The sequence below is a fragment of the Triticum aestivum genome, chromosome 3D (genome assembly GCF_018294505.1).
Source record: "Triticum aestivum cultivar Chinese Spring chromosome 3D, IWGSC CS RefSeq v2.1, whole genome shotgun sequence".
NCBI lineage: Eukaryota > Viridiplantae > Streptophyta > Magnoliopsida > Poales > Poaceae > Triticum > Triticum aestivum.
The window spans coordinates 293383218-293401242 of record NC_057802.1 but is presented as its reverse complement, the minus strand read 5'-3'; positions in this window follow the sequence as shown (position 1 = coordinate 293401242).

Sequence of the window (18025 nt, the reverse complement as noted above, 5' to 3'; positions counted from 1 at the left end):
CCGTCTGGAAGAATGACAATCTTCAAAGGTAACAGCCGTAGGATCACACAGATCAATCTCTTCAGTGATGCTCATCACTTTGGTTGTGGTTGGGTTTTTCCTCACTTAGGATTCCCTCAAAGTCGTCAGAGGATGGGTTGCTCTCAAATGACAAGTGCCAAGTTCTCTCTGGAGCAGCCAACCAACAAGTGGTTGTGGGGGGCGGCTTTTTATAGCCAGGGGCAACCCGACATGAATTGTCATAAATGCCCTTCTCAAACATGACTATTGTCAGAATAAGAATCCATTCGACAGCTGGCATGCGGTGCATCAACGGTTGGAAATTTAACTCTCAATTTCTTTGGGGCACCCAATTTCCTCATGATAGGCAGATCGCACTGGCGAAAACCAAACTCCTCAGCCTGACCAAATTCGTCAGCAACCAGATGAACTTCATCATTGTCTTTAGCAAATTCGTCAGCTGTTCCGGAGATTTCCAAAGGCTTCACTCGAAGCGGCTTGTGTATGTATAGGTTTGAGCATCACTTTGGAAATGTGAACTATGATTCAGCTAGACCCCCTTTAACAGTACGACTTTTCCTATGATTCAAAACAAGAAGAAAGAAACTATGAAAACAAAAGTCTTCAAGCTTCAAGGTCTTCAAATCAATTACTTCAATGGCCGTACCAATTTGATCACCAAATTCTTCACTTGAAGAAATATGTTTTTAAGGGTCGCCTTCCATGGGTTAAACCAAATCTTCATGGACTATAACTCCTGTGTACACTCACAAACACATTAATCCCTCAACCCATTTGTCTTCAATACTCCAAAACCACTAAGGGGGCACTTGATGCACTTACAAAACCATACCTACCTAGCACATACCCCATTCGCCTTGCTCTCTTTCTCTCTCTCTCTCTCTCTCACACACACACACACACACACACACACACACACACACACACAACCTCCATCGCCATGAGTGACGTCCCTGAGCGCGATTTATCCCTACCTTGTCTCCGGCTATGTAAATGACACCCGTGCCCATTCAACACGCCAACCCCACCTCCTTGAACAACATTATTGCTGCAAGCAATGGAGAGGTCCGTGGTTCAACCCCACTAAGCTAGAGGAGCTCAGGGTCGCCTAACGGTGTACTATATCGGGGGTGGACCATCATCCGCGAGACCCGCTAACGGGCCAGCCTTAGGGCCTAGGAAGCCAAGTCATGGAGAGGGCCCTTCGCACAATAGGAGGCCTGACTTCGGGAAGATTTTTCATCTTGGCGTGCAAGCCAAGGCCCCTCAGCCGATCGGAGCTCAAGGTCAATTAGGAAACTTGTAAACCCTAGGCCTCGCCCCCCTTTATGAGGCAAGGCCAGGGGTTGTTCGAGATCCATCTAACTCATAGTCATCATATCAGTAGCAATTATCATTTCATACTTGTAACCCACTCACACGAGGCGTTTCCCAGCATTGATCAAAGCAAAGCAGGAGTAGGATATTACTTCGACAATGAGGGCCTGAACCTGGGCAAATTCCTCTTGTGTGATCCTATTTGTAACATCAGGGCATGCTCTCCACCCTACCTAGGCTACTGAAGGGTTTCAGTACAATTAGTTGGCGAGCTAGTCAGGGCTTGCGCCGGCTGGAGATCGAGCTTCATCTCTCTCTCTCTCACCTTCGCCTCACATGAGACAAGGCGGCTCTACACCAGCCCACTGACGGAGCTAAATTCGACAGATCTCGGGTAGGGGGTCCCGAGCTGGTGATCTTGGCTAGATGGTGACAGGACGAAGAAGGGACACGATATTTACCCAGGTTCGGGACCTCTCAAAAAGGTAAAACCCTATGTCCTGCTTGTATTGTAGTGATTGTGGATGGGCGATGTGGCGCCCCCGTCTTAATCATGCACTAATCATACACGCAAATGCGCACGATCAAGATTAGAGACTCACGGGAAGATATCACAACACAACTCTAGACAGAAATTCAAACATAAAGCTTTATATTACAAGCTAGGGCCACGAAGGCTCGAATGCATAAGTCAGCGGAAGCAACAACATCTGAGTATAGACATAAGTAAACAAGTTTGCATTAAGAAGGCTAGCAAAACAACAGTAACTAGATTGAAAAGGCGAAGGCCTCCCGGCTGGGGCCTCCTAACTACTCCTTGTCGTCGGTGGTCTCCACATATAGTAGGCTCCGTCAGGGTAGTAGTAGTCGTCGGCGGAATTGTTGGGGAACGTAGCAGAAATTCAAAATTTTCTACGCATCACCAAGATCAATCTATGGAGTAATCTAGCAACGAGGGGAAGGAGAGTGCATCTACATACCCTTGTAGATCGCGAGCGGAAGCGTTCAAGAGAACGGGGTTGATGGAGTCGTACTCGTCGTGATCCAAATCACCGATGATCCTAGCGCCGAACGGACGGCACCTCCGCATTCAACACACGTACGGAGCAGCGACGTCTCCTCCTTCTTGATCCAGCAAGGGGGAGGAGAGGTTGATGGAGATCCAGCAGCACGACGGCGTGGTGGTGGAAGTAGCGGGGATCCCGGTAGGGCTTCGCCAAGCACTAACGGGAGGGAGAGGTGTCACGGGAGGGAGAGGGAGGCGCCAGGGGCTAGGATATTGCTGCCCTCCCTCCCCCCCACTATATATAGGGCCAAGGGAGAGGGGGGGGGGGGCGCAGCCTTGGCCCTTCCTCCAAGGAAGGGTGCGGCCAGGGAGGAGTCCTTCCTCCCCAAGGCACCTCGGAGGTGCCTTCCCCCTTTAGGACTCTCCGTTTTTCTTATCTCTTGGCGCATGGGCCTCTTGGGGCTGGTGCCCTTGGCCCATATAGGCCAAGGCGCACCCCTACAGCCCATGTGCCCCCCCGGGGCTGGTGGACCCCCTTGGTGGACCCCCGGACCCCTTTCGACACTCCCCGTACAATACCGATAAAGTGCGAAACTTTTCCGGCGACCAAAACAAGACTTCCCATATATAAATCTTTACCTCCGGACCATTCCGGAACTCCTCGTGACGTCCGGGATCTCATCCGGGACTCCGAACAACTTTCAGGTTACCGCATACTAATATCTCTACAACCCTAGCGTCACCGAACCTTAAGTGTGTAGACCCTACGGGTTCGGGAGACACGCAGATATGACCGAGACGACTCTCCGGTCAATAACCAACAGCGGGATCTGGATACCCATGTTGGCTCCCACATGCTCCTCGATGATCTCATCGGATGAACCACGATGTTGAGGATTCAATCAATCCCGTATACAATTCCCTTTGTCTATCGGTATGTTACTTGCCCGAGATTCGATCGTCGGTATCCCGATACCTTGTTCAATCTCGTTACCGGCAAGTCTCTTTACTCGTTCCGTAACTCACATCATCCCGTGATCAACTCCTTGGTCACATTGTGCACATTATGATGATGTCCTACCGAGTGGGCCCAGAGATACCTCTCCGTTTACACGGAGTGACAAATCCCAGTCTCGATTCGTGCCAACCCAACAGACACTTTCGGAGATACCTGTAGTGCACCTTTATAGCCACCCAGTTACGTTGTGACGTTTGGTACACCCAAAGCATTCCTACGGTATTCGGGAGTTGCACAATCTCATGGTCTAAGGAAATGATACTTGACATTAGAAAAGCTCTGAGCAAACGAACTACACGATCTTGTGCTAGGCTTAGGATTGGGTCTTGTCCATCACATCATTCTCCTAATGATGTGATCCCGTTATCAACGACATCCAATGTCCATGGTCAGGAAACCGTAACCATCTATTGATCAACGAGCTAGTCAACTAGAGGCTTACTGGGGACATGGTGTTGTCTATGTATCCACACATGTATCTGAGTTTCCTATCAATACAATTCTAGCATGGATAATAAACGATTATCATGAACAAGGAAATATAATAATAACCAATTTATTATTGCCTCTAGGGCATATTTCCAACAGGAATCAGCTGGCTCCTGGGCTCCGTCATCTGATCACAGCAATCGGGTAGAGGAGAAAAAGGTAGCAAAGCAACCATGAGTACTCATCCAAAGTACTCGCAGGACTTACATCAGATCTATGCTAAGTATGCATCAGTATCAAAGGAATGGGGCTATATCTTTGGACTATACTGCAGAAATGCTAGAATAGAGGGAAGGCGTAGCCTATCGAAGACTAGCATCTTGCAGCATTAGAAGAGTGCAAATTAGCATATCATAAAGTAACAAGTATATTTTAGTAACGCCCAGAGATCCTTCCTCGACTCCCTACGAGAAAGCGATCCCGGAGCCATCATATCCATTTAGCATCACAAGTATTCAGTTCTAGTTGTAGTAGATCGAGATACAACTCCGAGCGTCCGTTAACGTGGACACGCTATTTGAATAGATATACTTCCTTGCAGGGGTGCACCAACTTACCCAACATGCTCGATTAACTCTGGACGAACACACTTTTTCGGGTCATGCCCGGCCTCGGCTGATCGACACACTGTAGTCCTACCTAGGCTCAACAGAGAGGCTAGCACGCCGTTCTAAATACTAAGTGCGAAGGGGTCAGGGGCCTATCGTCCTCTGCACTCCTACGCGTTGCGAACACGACCTGGAATAGACCCATCTCCTTATACAAGCGTAGGTGGTTACCTTCAAACCGGGCGCGCGCCGCTCAATTGCTAACATCACTGAGCTTTCGGAAGAATCGTACAACGCCGAGTGCCCATACTTATTCCCGCGTGGTGGTTAGTGCGAAAATACCAGAGGCCTACTCAAATCACATATCCAAACTGTTAGTGTGTTGGGAGCGCGCAGAAACGATTAGTGATCCTGTCGCCCCGTCTCATGGACTTACGACAAGGGCCAGGCCCATCCCTCTCTATGGCGGTCTCTGCCTGCCCGGTCGTGCCGCGTCATTATCTCACGGATACCCTCATGGTCAACCGACTTATCCAGAGACTGTCGGAAACTCAGGTCCACCTCTGACGAGGCGGTACCACATGTCCCTTTAGTCCCATAGCAACAGTTAAAAAATGACCTGAATATAAAAATTCTCCAAATGCCGTGAAAATTCAGTATGATTTTTTATGCAAGATTTGATTTTTTGGCACTGAACACACCCCGCGGGGGGGGGGGGGGTGCACCTGTGAGCCACAAGCCCACAGGCCGCGCCCACCCCCCTGGGCGCCTAGGTGGCTTGTGGGGCCCACGTAGGCCCCCTCACTTATTCCAGCCACCCATCCACTTCGTCTTCCTCCAGAAAAAATCACACCCTTACTCAAATCCGTGTTCTTGCTCATCTTGTTGCCATTTTTGATCTCCTTGCTCGGAGCTCCGTTTCTGAAACTGTTTTGGGGGAAGTTCTTCGGTATGTGACTCCTCCAATGGTCCAATTAGTTTTTGTTCTAGTGCTTTATATATTGCAATTTTTTGCTGCTGTGGTGACCATGTTCTTGAGCTTGCATGTCAAATTTATATGGTCCAAAGTAGTTTTGTTGCATGATATAGCCTCTAGATACTTGTAGGAGTAGTCACTATCAATATTGTTGTGTTTTTTTCACTTTTATTTCGAGTCACTAAAAATTTCAGAAATTTTTCAGAGGAAGAAAATGTTTAGGAAAATGTTCCAAGGTGGTTCCTCGAAGAAGAAATCCTCAAGGCTCGTGATACGTGAGTCGGACCTTGAACCACCGCGGGAAGCTCTAGTGCGGCCTTGTGAATGGCCGTCGGGTCACTTCATGACTCGTGTAGGTTTCAAAGAAGAATTTGATATGTACGTGCATAACGCCGACCTGGCGGACTTCGTGTCAGATAAGTGTTTGTAGTACTACAACCTTACTGATTCCTTTGTGCAGAGATTTAAGTATTCGGTCCATCGCAATACACATTCTGTTTTATTTGATCTATATGCTAAATCATTTAGCATGAACCTTGAAGAATTTAATAATGCATGCAAAATTCCCCAATGGGGCATATATATTGAACCTCGTAAATCTGATTGCGCTGAGTTCCTTGCTAGCATTAATGTAGGTGAAACCAGAACGATAACACAAGCTACTATAGGGAGCATTCACTTTCCTACATTACATTATTTTCCTCTCTTTATAGGTAGATGCATTAACAGTAAACATGACCATAGCCACCTTTGCGCATCCGATCTTATTGTCCTCAAGAGCGCGGTAATGAATGATAAACGATTTAACTTGGGGGCTATCATTAGAAGGCGGTTACATAATAATGCCTTAGTTGGAGACTTCTTTGGTGGAATTTATGCCACAAGTTTAGCTCATCATCTTGGGGTTCCAATAAAAGAAAATAATATTCAGTTGCCACCTACTTTCTTGATTATGATGCTATGGAACGTTTCCAGTTTCTTGAGAGAAGCGAGTTGCCTTTTCAGTACAGACTAATCTTTGATAGGCAGCGCATTGTCTATGTTATGCTTCCTGCTCCTACCTCTTTGACTTTCAGGTAAAGCAAAGATATTTCATACTTAGGGAGGAGGCAAATGAGTATGAGAGGGCGAGGGAGACAACTCGCCTCCATAAGGCAGCCCGCCAAGCGGTGGCGACTGCAACCCAGTACAACCCCAACTACGATTTCAGATATCATCCTGGCCAGCCGTGGCCATAGACCAACTTAGGCCAAAAGCCTAAACTTGGGGGAGTATGTATCTCTCATCGACATTACATTCCTGTTCACACTTTCATTCCAGTTGTCAGTGTTCATACTTTTTCATTGTATTATCCACGTTAGTTTATTTTTCTTGCTTTCTTCTTGTGTGTTTGAAAAACTTTGGTAAAATCCAAAAATATTTCTCGCTTCTTTTTAGTTTTTCTTTCTAGTTTATTTTGTATAGTATTTGGTAGTATTAAAATAAAACCCAAAATGATTTCTCGTTCTTCTTTCGCTTGTTGGGAGTGTTCCTGTGTAAATAGTTTTTCTCGTTTTTGCTTTCTTCCAGAGAAAAACAAAAACTCCAAAAATATTTCAGTGTGTTCCTTTGAAATTCTTTTCTTTTTGTTTGGGCCGTGAGGAGAAGACCAAGATGAAAATGTTGAGTGGCTCTCATATGCGTTATTGTTGATCTAAGAAAGAGCCCATATTACCTTATCTTCTTCTTTGAATAAATGTTTGTAGATTCCAACTTAGTCCAATGCACGTGCACTCTTATTATTACCCACACCGTTCGGTCGTGCAAGTGAAAGGCAATAATGACGTTGATGAAATGATTGAGATGAAGAAAAGCTGGTATGAACTCGACCTATTTGTTTTTGTAAATATGATTAGCTCATCATTCTTGATTCAACCCATTATGAATGAAACATGTTTGCAATGAAAGTTAGAGATTATAGTTACTCATGCCATGCTTAATTAGCTAGGAGTGGATAATGGTTTATCTTGCGTGCCAACATGCATTTAAAATGGTTGTGATGTAGTATGATAGGATGGTATCCTCTTCTGAATGGTTCAAGTGGCTTGACTTGGCACATGTTCACGCATGTAGTTGAATCAAAAGCAACATAGCCTCAATGATATTTATATTCATGGTGATTTATATCCTACTCGTGCTTGCACTGACTATTGGTTAACCTCAATGCATGTTTATGACCGTTGTCGCTCTCTAGTTGGTCGCTCCTCAATCTATTTGCTAGCCTTCACTTGTACTAAGCGGGAATACTGCTTGTACATCCACTTCCTTAAACCCAAAGTTGTTCCATATGAGTCCACCATACCTACCTATATGCGGTATTTACCTGCCGTTCCAAGTAAATTTGCATGTGCCAAACTCTAAACCTTCAAATAATAATCTGTTTTGTATGCCCGAATTGCTCATGTAGCGACTGGGGGCTATCAGTATCTTCCATGCTAGGTGGGTTATTCTCACGATGAGTGTTTATTCACTTGTCATTCACGAGAAAGTGGCTGGTAATTGGGATGCCCAGTTCCATGATCAAAATCAAATCAAAATGTAATAATGAAACAAAACTCCCCCAGGACTGTTGTTGGTATGGATGGTACCCGTGGATTTGGCTAGCCGTGGAGTGTGTTTGTTGGTGGAGGGGGAGTAAAACTTTACCATTCTATTTGGGAACCGCCTATAATGTGTCTAGCATGGAAGATAGTGAGATCTCTTGGTTGTTATGTGCTACCTCTTGAGCACTGCGTTGGTTTTCCCTTGAAGAGGAAAGGGTGATGCAGTAAAGTAGCGCAAGTATTTCCCTCAGTTTTTGAGAATCAAGGTATCAATCCAGTAGGAGACCACGATCAAGTCCCACGTACCTACACAAACAAATAAGAACCTTGCAACCAACGCGATAAAGGGGTTGTCAATCCCTTCACGGCCACTTGCAAAAGTGAGATCTGATAGAGATGAAAAGATAATATTTTTTGGTATTTTTATGATAAAGACTAAAAGTAAAGAAAGCAAAATAAACGGTAATAGAAATAACGGTAGATTAATATGATAGAGAATAGACCCGGGGCCATAGGTTTCACTAGTGGCTTCTCTCAAGAGCATAAGTATTACAGTGGGTGAACAAATTACTGTCGAGCAATTGATAGAATTGAGCATAGTTATGAGAATATCTAGGTATGATCATGTATATAGGCATCACGTCCGTGACAAGTAGACCGACTCCTGCCTGCATCTACTACTATTAGTCCACACATCGACCGCTATCCAGCATGCATCTAGAGTATTAAGTTCATAAGAACAGAGTAACACATTAGGTAAGATGACATGATGTAGAGGGATAAACTCAAGCAATATGATATAAACCCCATCTTTTTATCCTCAATGGCAACAATACAATACGTGTCGTTTCCCCTACTATCACTGGGATCGAGCACCGCATGATTGAACCCAAAGCTAAGCACTTCTCCCATTGCAAGAAAGATCAATCTAGTAGGCCAAACCAAACTCATAATTCGAAGAGACTTGCAAAGATAACCAATCATACATAAAAGAATTCAGAGGAGATTCAAATATTGTTCATAGATAATCTTGATCATAAACCCACAATTCATCGGATCTCGACAAACACACCGCAAAAAGAGTTACATCGAATAGAACTCCAAGAAGATCGAGGAGAACTTTGTATTGAGATCCAAAGAGAGAAAAGAAGCCATCTAGCTAATAACTATGGACCCGAAGGTCTGTGGTAAACTACTATGGTGTTGATGTAGAAGCCCTCCGTGATCGATGCCCCCTCCGGCGGAGCGCCAGAAAAGGCCCCAAGATGGGATCTCACGGGTACAGAAGGTTGCAGCGGTGGAAATAGGTTTTCGTGGTGCTCCTGGATGTTTTCGGGGTATGTAGGTATATATAGGAGGAAGAAGTAGGTCGGTGGAGCCACAAGGGGCCCACGAGGGTGGAGGGCGCGCCCCCCTGCCTCGTGGCCTCCTCGTTGATTACTTGACGTCCACTCCAAGTCCTCTGGATCACGTTTGTTCCAAAAATCACGCTCCCGAAGGTTTCATTCCGTTTGGACTCCGTTTGATATTCCTTTTCTGCGAAACACTGAAATAGGCAAAAAAAACAACAATTTGCACTGGGCCTTGGGTTAATAGGTTAGTCCCAAAAATAATATAAAAGTGTATGATAAAGCCCATTAAACATCCAAAACAGAATATATAATAGCATGGAGCAATAAAAATTTATAGATACGTTGGAGACGTATCATTATGTTGACAATAAAAGCATGCCTCTCAAAATTATATTCATCTATGTTTTAAAAGCTTCGAGCTCTGGCACCTTTCCAAATCCGTGCTTCCCTCTACGAAGGGCCTATCTATTTACTTTTATTGTTGAGTCATCATCTTCTCATTAAAAGCACCAGCTGGAGAGCACTATTGTCATTTATATGCTTTGTTTTTAATTGATGTTGAGTATGAGTGTGACTGGATCTCTTTTGCCATGAATTATAATGTCTAGTCAGCCCTTGATCTTCACGGGTGCTCTGCATTTATGTTTTGCGGTCTCAGAAAGGGCTAGTGAGATACCATTATGTTATATTATATCATGATTGTTTTGAAAAAGTGTTGTCATCCGAGATATCTTATTATTGCTTGCTAGTTTGTTATGCTATTGATATGAGTAAATGTGAGACCTAAGTGTTATTGTGAATGTGGTTAGTTCATAATCTTAGCTGAAAACCTCAACATTGGCTAGACATATTTGCAACAACAAGATCAAACAGAGTTTGTAAAAGTTTTTCTTCGTCACTTTCAGTTCATCAGCAGCCTCCCCGACGACATGTGATACGTCTCCATCGTATCTACTTTTCCAAACTCTTTTGCCCTTGTTTTGGACTATAATTTGCGTGATTTGAATGGAACTAACCCGGACTGACGCTGTTTTCAGCAAAATTACCATGGTGTTATTTTTGTGCAGAAATTGAAGTTCTCGGATTGACCTGAAAATTTACGGAGAATTTTTGTGGAATATATAAAAAATACTGGCGACAAAAGATATCATAGGGGGGCCACCCAGAGGCCACAAGCCCTGGGGGCGCGCCTACCCCCAGGGCGTGCCTCCCAGGCTTGTGGGGCCCTTGGACTGCCTACAACCCTAACTCTAACTCCATATATACGTATTCGCAGAGAAAAAAAATCTGAGAGAAGGATTCATCGCGTTTTACGATACGGAGCCGCCGCCACCTCCTGTTCTTCATCAGGAGGGCTGATCTGTAGTCCGTTCGGGGCTCCGGAGGGTGGAATCCGTCACCATCATCATCACCAACCTTCCTCCATCGCCAATTCCATGATGCTCACCGCTGGGAGTGAGTAATTCCTTCGTAGGCTTGCTGGACGGTGATGGGTTGGATGAGATTTATCATGTAATCGAGTTAGTTTTGTTAGGGTTTGATCCCCAGTATCCACTATGTTATGAGAATAATGTTTCTATGACTTTGCCATGCTTAATGCTTGTCACTAGGGCCTGAGAGCCATGATTTCAGATCTGAACCTATTATGTTTTCATGAATATATGTGTGTTCTTGATCCTATCTTGCAAGTTGTAGACACCTATTATGAGGTATGATCCACATACCCCAAGGTGACAATAATTGGGATTCTTTTCGATGATTACCGTAGTTTGAGGAGTTCATGTATTCACTAAGTGATAATGCTTTGTTCCGGTTCTCTATTAAAAGGAGGCCTTAATATCCCTTAGTTTCCTTATGGACCCCGCTGCCATGGGAGGGTAGGACAAAAGATGTCATGCAAGTTCTTTTCCATAAGCACGTGCGACTATATACGAAAAACATGCCTACATTATATTGATGAATTGGAACTAGTTCTGTGTCACCCTAGGTTATAACTGCTACATGATGAATATTATCCAACACAATTATCATCGTTGATCCAATGCCTACGAGATTTTCACATATTGATCTTTGCTAAGTTACTTTGCCGTTACCACTGTTACAATCACTACAAAACTGCTACTGTTACTTTTGCCACTATTACTGTTACTTCCATACTACTTGGTAGTAAATACTTTGCTGCAGATACTAAGTTTTTTAGGTGTGGTCGAATTGACAACTCAACTGCTAATACTCGCGAATATTCTTTGGCCCCCCTTGTGTCGAATCAATAAATTTGGGTTGAATACTCTACCCTCGAAAGCTGTTACGATCCCCTATACTTGTGGGTTATCAAAAATTTTTGAGGATTTTTCTTGGACCAGAAGACAACAACAAAGCTTTGGGAGGAGGCCACAGGAGCCACGAGAGGGCCACAAGCCCTAGAGGTGCGCCCTAGGGGAGGCGCCCCCAGGCTTGTGGGCCCCTCGGGATTCCCCTAACCCTAATTCCAGCTCTATAAATACCCAAATATTCCCCGTATACCAGAGGGCACACCAAAAATACTTTTCCGCCGCCGCCAGCTTCTGTTCTCGTGAGATCCCATCTTGGGGCCTTTTCTGGCACTCTGCCGGAGGGGATTCAGTCATTGAGGGCCTCTACACCAACCTTGCCTCCCTTCCGATGATGTGTGAGTAGTTTACCACAGACCTAAGGGTCCATAGCTAGTAGCTAGATGGCTTCTTCTCTCTCTTTGATCTTCAATACAATGTTCTCCTCAATGTTCTTGGAGATCTATTCGATTTAATCTTCTTTTGCGGTGCGTTTGTTGAGATCCAATGAATTATGGATTTATGATCAGATTATCTATGAATATTATTTGAGTCTTCTCTGAATTCTTTTATGCATGATTAAGATAGCTTTGTATTTCTCTTTGATCTATTGATTTGGTTTGGCCAACTAGATTGATCTTTCTTACAATGGGAGAGGTGCTTTGTTTTGGGTTCAATCTTGCGGTGTCCTCACCCAGTGATAGAAGGGGTAGTAAGGCACATATTGTATTGTTGCCATTAAGGATAAAAAGATGGGGTTTTTACCATATTGTTTGGAGCTATCCCTCTACATCATGTCATCTTGCTTAAGGCGTTACTCCGTTCTTGTTAACTTAATACACTAGATGCATGCTGGATAGCGGTCGATGCGTGGAGTAATAGTAGTAGATGCAGGCAAGAGTCGGTCTACTTGTCACGGACGTGATTCCTATATTCATGACCATTGCCTTAGATATAATCATAACTATGCGGTTTTATATCTATTGCTCAACAATAATTTGTGTACCCACCGTATTCTTTCTTCAAGAGAGAAGCCTCTAGTGAAACCTATGGCCCCCGGGTCTATTTTTATCATATTATTTTCAAATCTATAAAACCAAAAATACCTTGCTGCAATTTATTTACTTTTGCACTTTTATTTATCTTTTACACCTATTTCTATGAGATCTCATCCTTGCAAGTAACCATGAAGGGATTGATAACCCCTTTATCACGTTGGGTGCAAGTATTTGTTTGCTTGTGCAGGTGGGAGACTTGTGTGTTCCTCCTACTGGATTGATACCTTGGTTCTTAACTGAGGGAAATACTTATCTCTACTTTGCTACATCACCCTTTCCTCTTCAAGGGAAAAAATCAACGCAAGGTCAAGAAGTAGCACCCCACTATGTAGGACACCATCAGTAGCCCCTGTACTGGTCTTCCAAGCCGAGGAAAATCCTCGAATGACTCACCCTTCTTTGTTGGTCTTCGGTTTTGCAAACTGGTTCAACATTCATCTTTGCACTCCCTCCTTCAACGTACCCATAGCTTGAGTACGAGGAGTTATATACCTCGGACTCCCGAGGTGCCCCAAATGAGCTTTTCCTAGTAAGTGTTTTATTTGTCAAATCTGAAGACCCCTACCGCACCTCATTAGCTTAATGGTGAAGTCTTTGGGCATCCCAGTTGGTTCAAGCTCTGACAACTTTGACCGAACTCGAAGCGCCACCGTATATTGTAGAACCGAAAGGTCCCATGTAGTCTTTATGTCGTTGGTTGTGTTGCTTGAGGCCACTACCATTGGCACATCTCATCAGCAAAGAGACCGTGCTCCAGATTTTTAGCGGTATTATCAATAAAAACTCCTCAATCCACGCGCGCACGTAACACACGTCACATTAGGAACTAGCGAGATTATTGCCGTGCAATCCGTCTGTTGGGTGTTTTCACCATCTTATAAGATCTAAACAATGGATTCACTCCATTCTCACACCGTCTACCTTGCTCTCTGCTCTTGCAATCCTCCAATCTCTAGTTCCTGGTGAACCAAACTCAGACATAACCCCTCAATCCCTCCCTCTCCCTTCCCTATCTCCATCGATGGCTGGGAAGGGAAAGCGCACCACGACGGCGGTGACTGCTAGAGAGGGCCATGGCTTCCCTCGAAGTTCTCTCTCAGCGACATCACTGAGCTCCGAGCGCTCGGCTACCTCCCACCGTAGAATGAGGTGAAGTGCCGCTCCCCTCTTGTTGGGGAGGCTATCCACTTTGCCACTCGGGTTCCAAAACCTCAGAAGGGCGAGCGCATTGTGTTCACCCCCTCCTCATACAAGGTCTGGGGTTTCCGATCCACCCCTTCCTCCAGGGCTTCTTCTAATTTTACGACCTTCAATCCCATCACCTTTCCCCCAATTCCATCCTTCACATTCCCTCCTACATTGTTTTCTGTGAGGCCTTCCTCTACATCGAGCCCCATTTCGGGCTTTGGGTCAAGCTTTTCAGTGTCAAGACGCAAACATGCCATATCACGAAGTGCGGAGGCGCCATGGTTAGCAAGATCCATAGCGTCAAATGGCTGGAGGGCAAGTTATTCAAGATAGTGAAGCAGTGGCAGGCGGAATTGTTCTATATGGCTGACGTGCCATCTGGGGATCGGGAAGGGGTCCCTGCTATCTCGGTCATGCCACTAGATCGGCTCCGTTCCTGGATGATCGGGAACCTCGAATGGAGAACGAGGAGGTGGTTCAGATGCTCCAAGCTCGGGTGGAGTCTGCATCAAGGAGGGCGTCAACCTGATTGATATCATACACATCATGCTCCACCACTGAGTTCAACTTCTCCAGGCCCGAGCTTCTGCTCCACCATCCAGTTCAACTTCTCCAGGCCCGAGCTTCTCCTCTATGGAAGTTTGGTCCTGGCGGTGAGACTTTAGTCGTCTGAAGTTTCTACCAAGGAAAGGACATTGGAGGAATGCAAACCCTCCTTTTTAAGACCAAGGGCCAGTCCTTCCGGACTGTAGGGGACGACATCGTCTATTGCGAGGGACACCGAGCTCCAGAGGTCAGTCCCCTTTATTTTTCCGATTTCAAGTTTCTGCTTTGCTTTCATCGGTTGGGTGTTTTAAAGCCGAGGTGTCATTTTGCAGGACTAGCGCAGCTTCACCGAGACGGTTGGATCAAAGGCCCCTCAACATGGGGTGCCTATGGGCCACTGGCTGTGGCAGCTGGTGACCGTGAACCCGTATGTGTCGCGGTCAAGGCCAAGAAGGCTAAGGTGCCTTGGGCGACCAGAGCCTCAAAGGGCCTGCCATCCGGGACAATGTACCCAAGCTCCCCGTTGAGAGCGAGCAGAGCTCGGAATCTAATTCCAGTGGTGGGAGCATGAGGAGGAGTCTAGCGAGGCCTCGCCGCGCCAAGGAGGCAAGATGACTCGGGTGGTTACGTCGGACGACACTTAGTCGTCCCCCTACAAGGGCACTAAACGTCGGAGGGCACATAACGTCCAGACGGCGGGGTAATGAACCACAAGCATATGGGATCAATCGTAGTCCTTTCGATAAGTAAGAGTGTCGAACATCATCAAAACATGATTACTTATAGCAAGACTTCTCCAATGTCCTCAAGAACAAACAGAACTACTCAGAAATAATATTCATGTTCATGATCAGAGGAGAATAATATATGATTAATAATCTGAACATATAATCCCCCACCAAAGTAAACTAACTAGCATCAAGTATAAGATGTAATCAACACTCCTAGCAACCCAGGTACCAATATGAGGTTTGAGACAAAGATCAGACACAAGAGATGAACTATGGTTCGGAGATGAGGCGGTGCTGGTGAAGATATTGATGGAGACGAGTCCTCCCACAATGAGAGGAACCTTGGTGATGATGATGGTTTTGATTTCCCCCTCCCAGCGGGAAGTATCCCCGACAAAATTGCTCCACCAGAGAGCAAAAGAGCTCTTGCCCAGGCCCCCCCTCGAGATGGCGATGCTTCACCCAAAAAGTCTTTTTCTAATTTTTTAGGGAAGATGGCTTCATATAGTGGTAGATGGGCATTGGTGGACCTCCGAGGGCCCCACAAGTGCAGGTGGCACGCCCCTAGGGGAGGGGGCTCCCTTAGCTTGTGGGCCCATGGAGGGTCTTCTCTGGGATACTTTTTTACAATATTTTTTATATATTCCGAAATAAATCTCCGTAATTTTTCACATCATTTGGAGCTCTTAAGGATATCTATCTTTGTTGTAGCACTTTTCAGGTCCAGAATTCCAACTGCCAGAAATCTCGCTCTTGTGATGTAACTTGCAATTTAAGAGAGAAAATGCATTAGAATTGCCTCAAAGAGTGAAATATAACTTTAAAACAATAAAATAACAGTAGGAAAACATGATACAAAATGGACGTATCATGGGGCAATCGCCGGTGCCGAGCATCTAAGCCGTCAGCTCGGACACGCCTCCGGAGCCCTCACCCACCGGTCGAACTTGCCGAGCCAGTCCTCATCCTAAAGAGTAAGTATTCAATAAGGTTGAATCTTTGAAAGTTCTTCATGCTTCCATCCTTATCCTGTTTAATTTTTCAGGGAACAACACGACAAGGTGGACGAGCTACCCGAGGAGGACGAGGTCTCCTCGGCCCTGGCAGAGTCCTCATACATGATAACATGGGAGGTTCTCCAATTGCCTCGGGAGCGGGGATCAATTCCTCCCGTGCTCGAGCCAGCGCACCAGGGGTTGTGCACCAATCTCCGACCGCAATGTTAGATGTTGGGGGTGGGACTATTCTTTCTACGGGCGAGGTCCAAGCCTCGGTCATGGATGGCGAGAATAAGGACGGGGGGGGGGGGGGGGAGATCCCCCTGTTCTTGAAGAAATGATGGATGCCAGCTCGACGTCCCCACGCGTCCAGTGCTAGGGCCACACGGCCATCCAGAGACCACTCTGTCTGCTGCTAATAACATGGTTCTCCTATTGGTTTGATAACCTTGGTTCTCACTGAGGGAAATACTTATCAGCTACTATATTGCTTCACCTTCCCTTTTCGGGGAAAATTCCAATGCAGCTCACAAGTAGCACATACCTGATTTGGGAAAAATATGGGATGTGACAATGAGGAAGAGCGGATCACTTTTCGTCTCATAGACCAAGATTTCAACATAACTCAAGATGAGTGGTGTGCTCACTTTGGCTTCACCAACAACAATGAATACATCCGCTATGTCTATGATTTTACCGAATCGCACGCGAGGCAATTCTATCAGATGAGTTACCATGGTTCCAAACAAAGGGTCAATTGAAGTGAAAGTCCTGCTATTCGATATTTCTATATGTTATCACTAACTTGTTGCAGGCACGAGGAGAAGTTTCCAAGGTGAATGATGAGAATATGCTTATTCTCGGGAAATCAGCTAACCTTGACATCAGTTATTCGCCCAACCTAGGGGCGACATTTTGGCTACACCTCGCGTACCAAGCAAATCATGCACAAGGGGAAATTGCGTGTGGAGGAGTTATCACCATGTTACCCAACTCGCTCGGACTCAACTATAATCATCTTTGCACCATTGTCGTCAACAACCTTGTTAATATTCGAGTTCCTTCTAGTGCTGGAATGGTAGTAGTTCACCGTGGTAGTCATTGTATTCAAATTCTTGGAGTTAAGTACTTGTTGTCTACTCCTATGCTTAACTGTTTCTCCATAGAAAATGGACAATTGCATTATGTGCCACAGGAAGGAGATACAACTTTTGACCAAGAGGCCCCCTGAACCAGAACAATTTGATGAAGATGATCTTGCCGCGGAAGAAGAGGAGCAACCACAACAAGAAGCCTACACCACCTACACAAACCTCTAAAGTCTCCAGGGCTCCATCAATGACACGAGCAACCTCACCGAGTCCCTTTGAAGCACGTCTGTCTACATGAATACGAGCTTCTCCAACTGGAGCCAAGGATGAGCTCCCGACCAGCCACCACCACAATGATCTCACCTACTCAGGCTTGCAAAAGCTTAAGCTTGGGGGAGGTCACTACCACGTCTACATCAAGATGTGGCGGTATTATTTATAAGTTGTAATGAGGTTGTACTTCAGCTCGTTGAGCTTCGAACACTCATATTGGTTTTTTCAAACACTTTTCTTTTTATTTGCTTTTGTTTTTGTTTTTTGCCGTTTGTGATTTTTCGTTTGCAAGTTAGTTTTCAAAAACCAAAAATAGAATAACTTTTGCTTTGCTCTTTTCTTTTCTTTTCTTTTCTTTTCGTCCTTGGAGTTATTTCCATTCTTATTTATATTTTAGAGAAGTTGATCTACGCCGTACAACGAGGAATGCAAGCCTAAGGAAGAGAAGTATGTACATTCATGATCGTGAAGGTATGTCCTATGACTCCCGTCTTTTGCATTTGAATTACTTAGAATAGATGT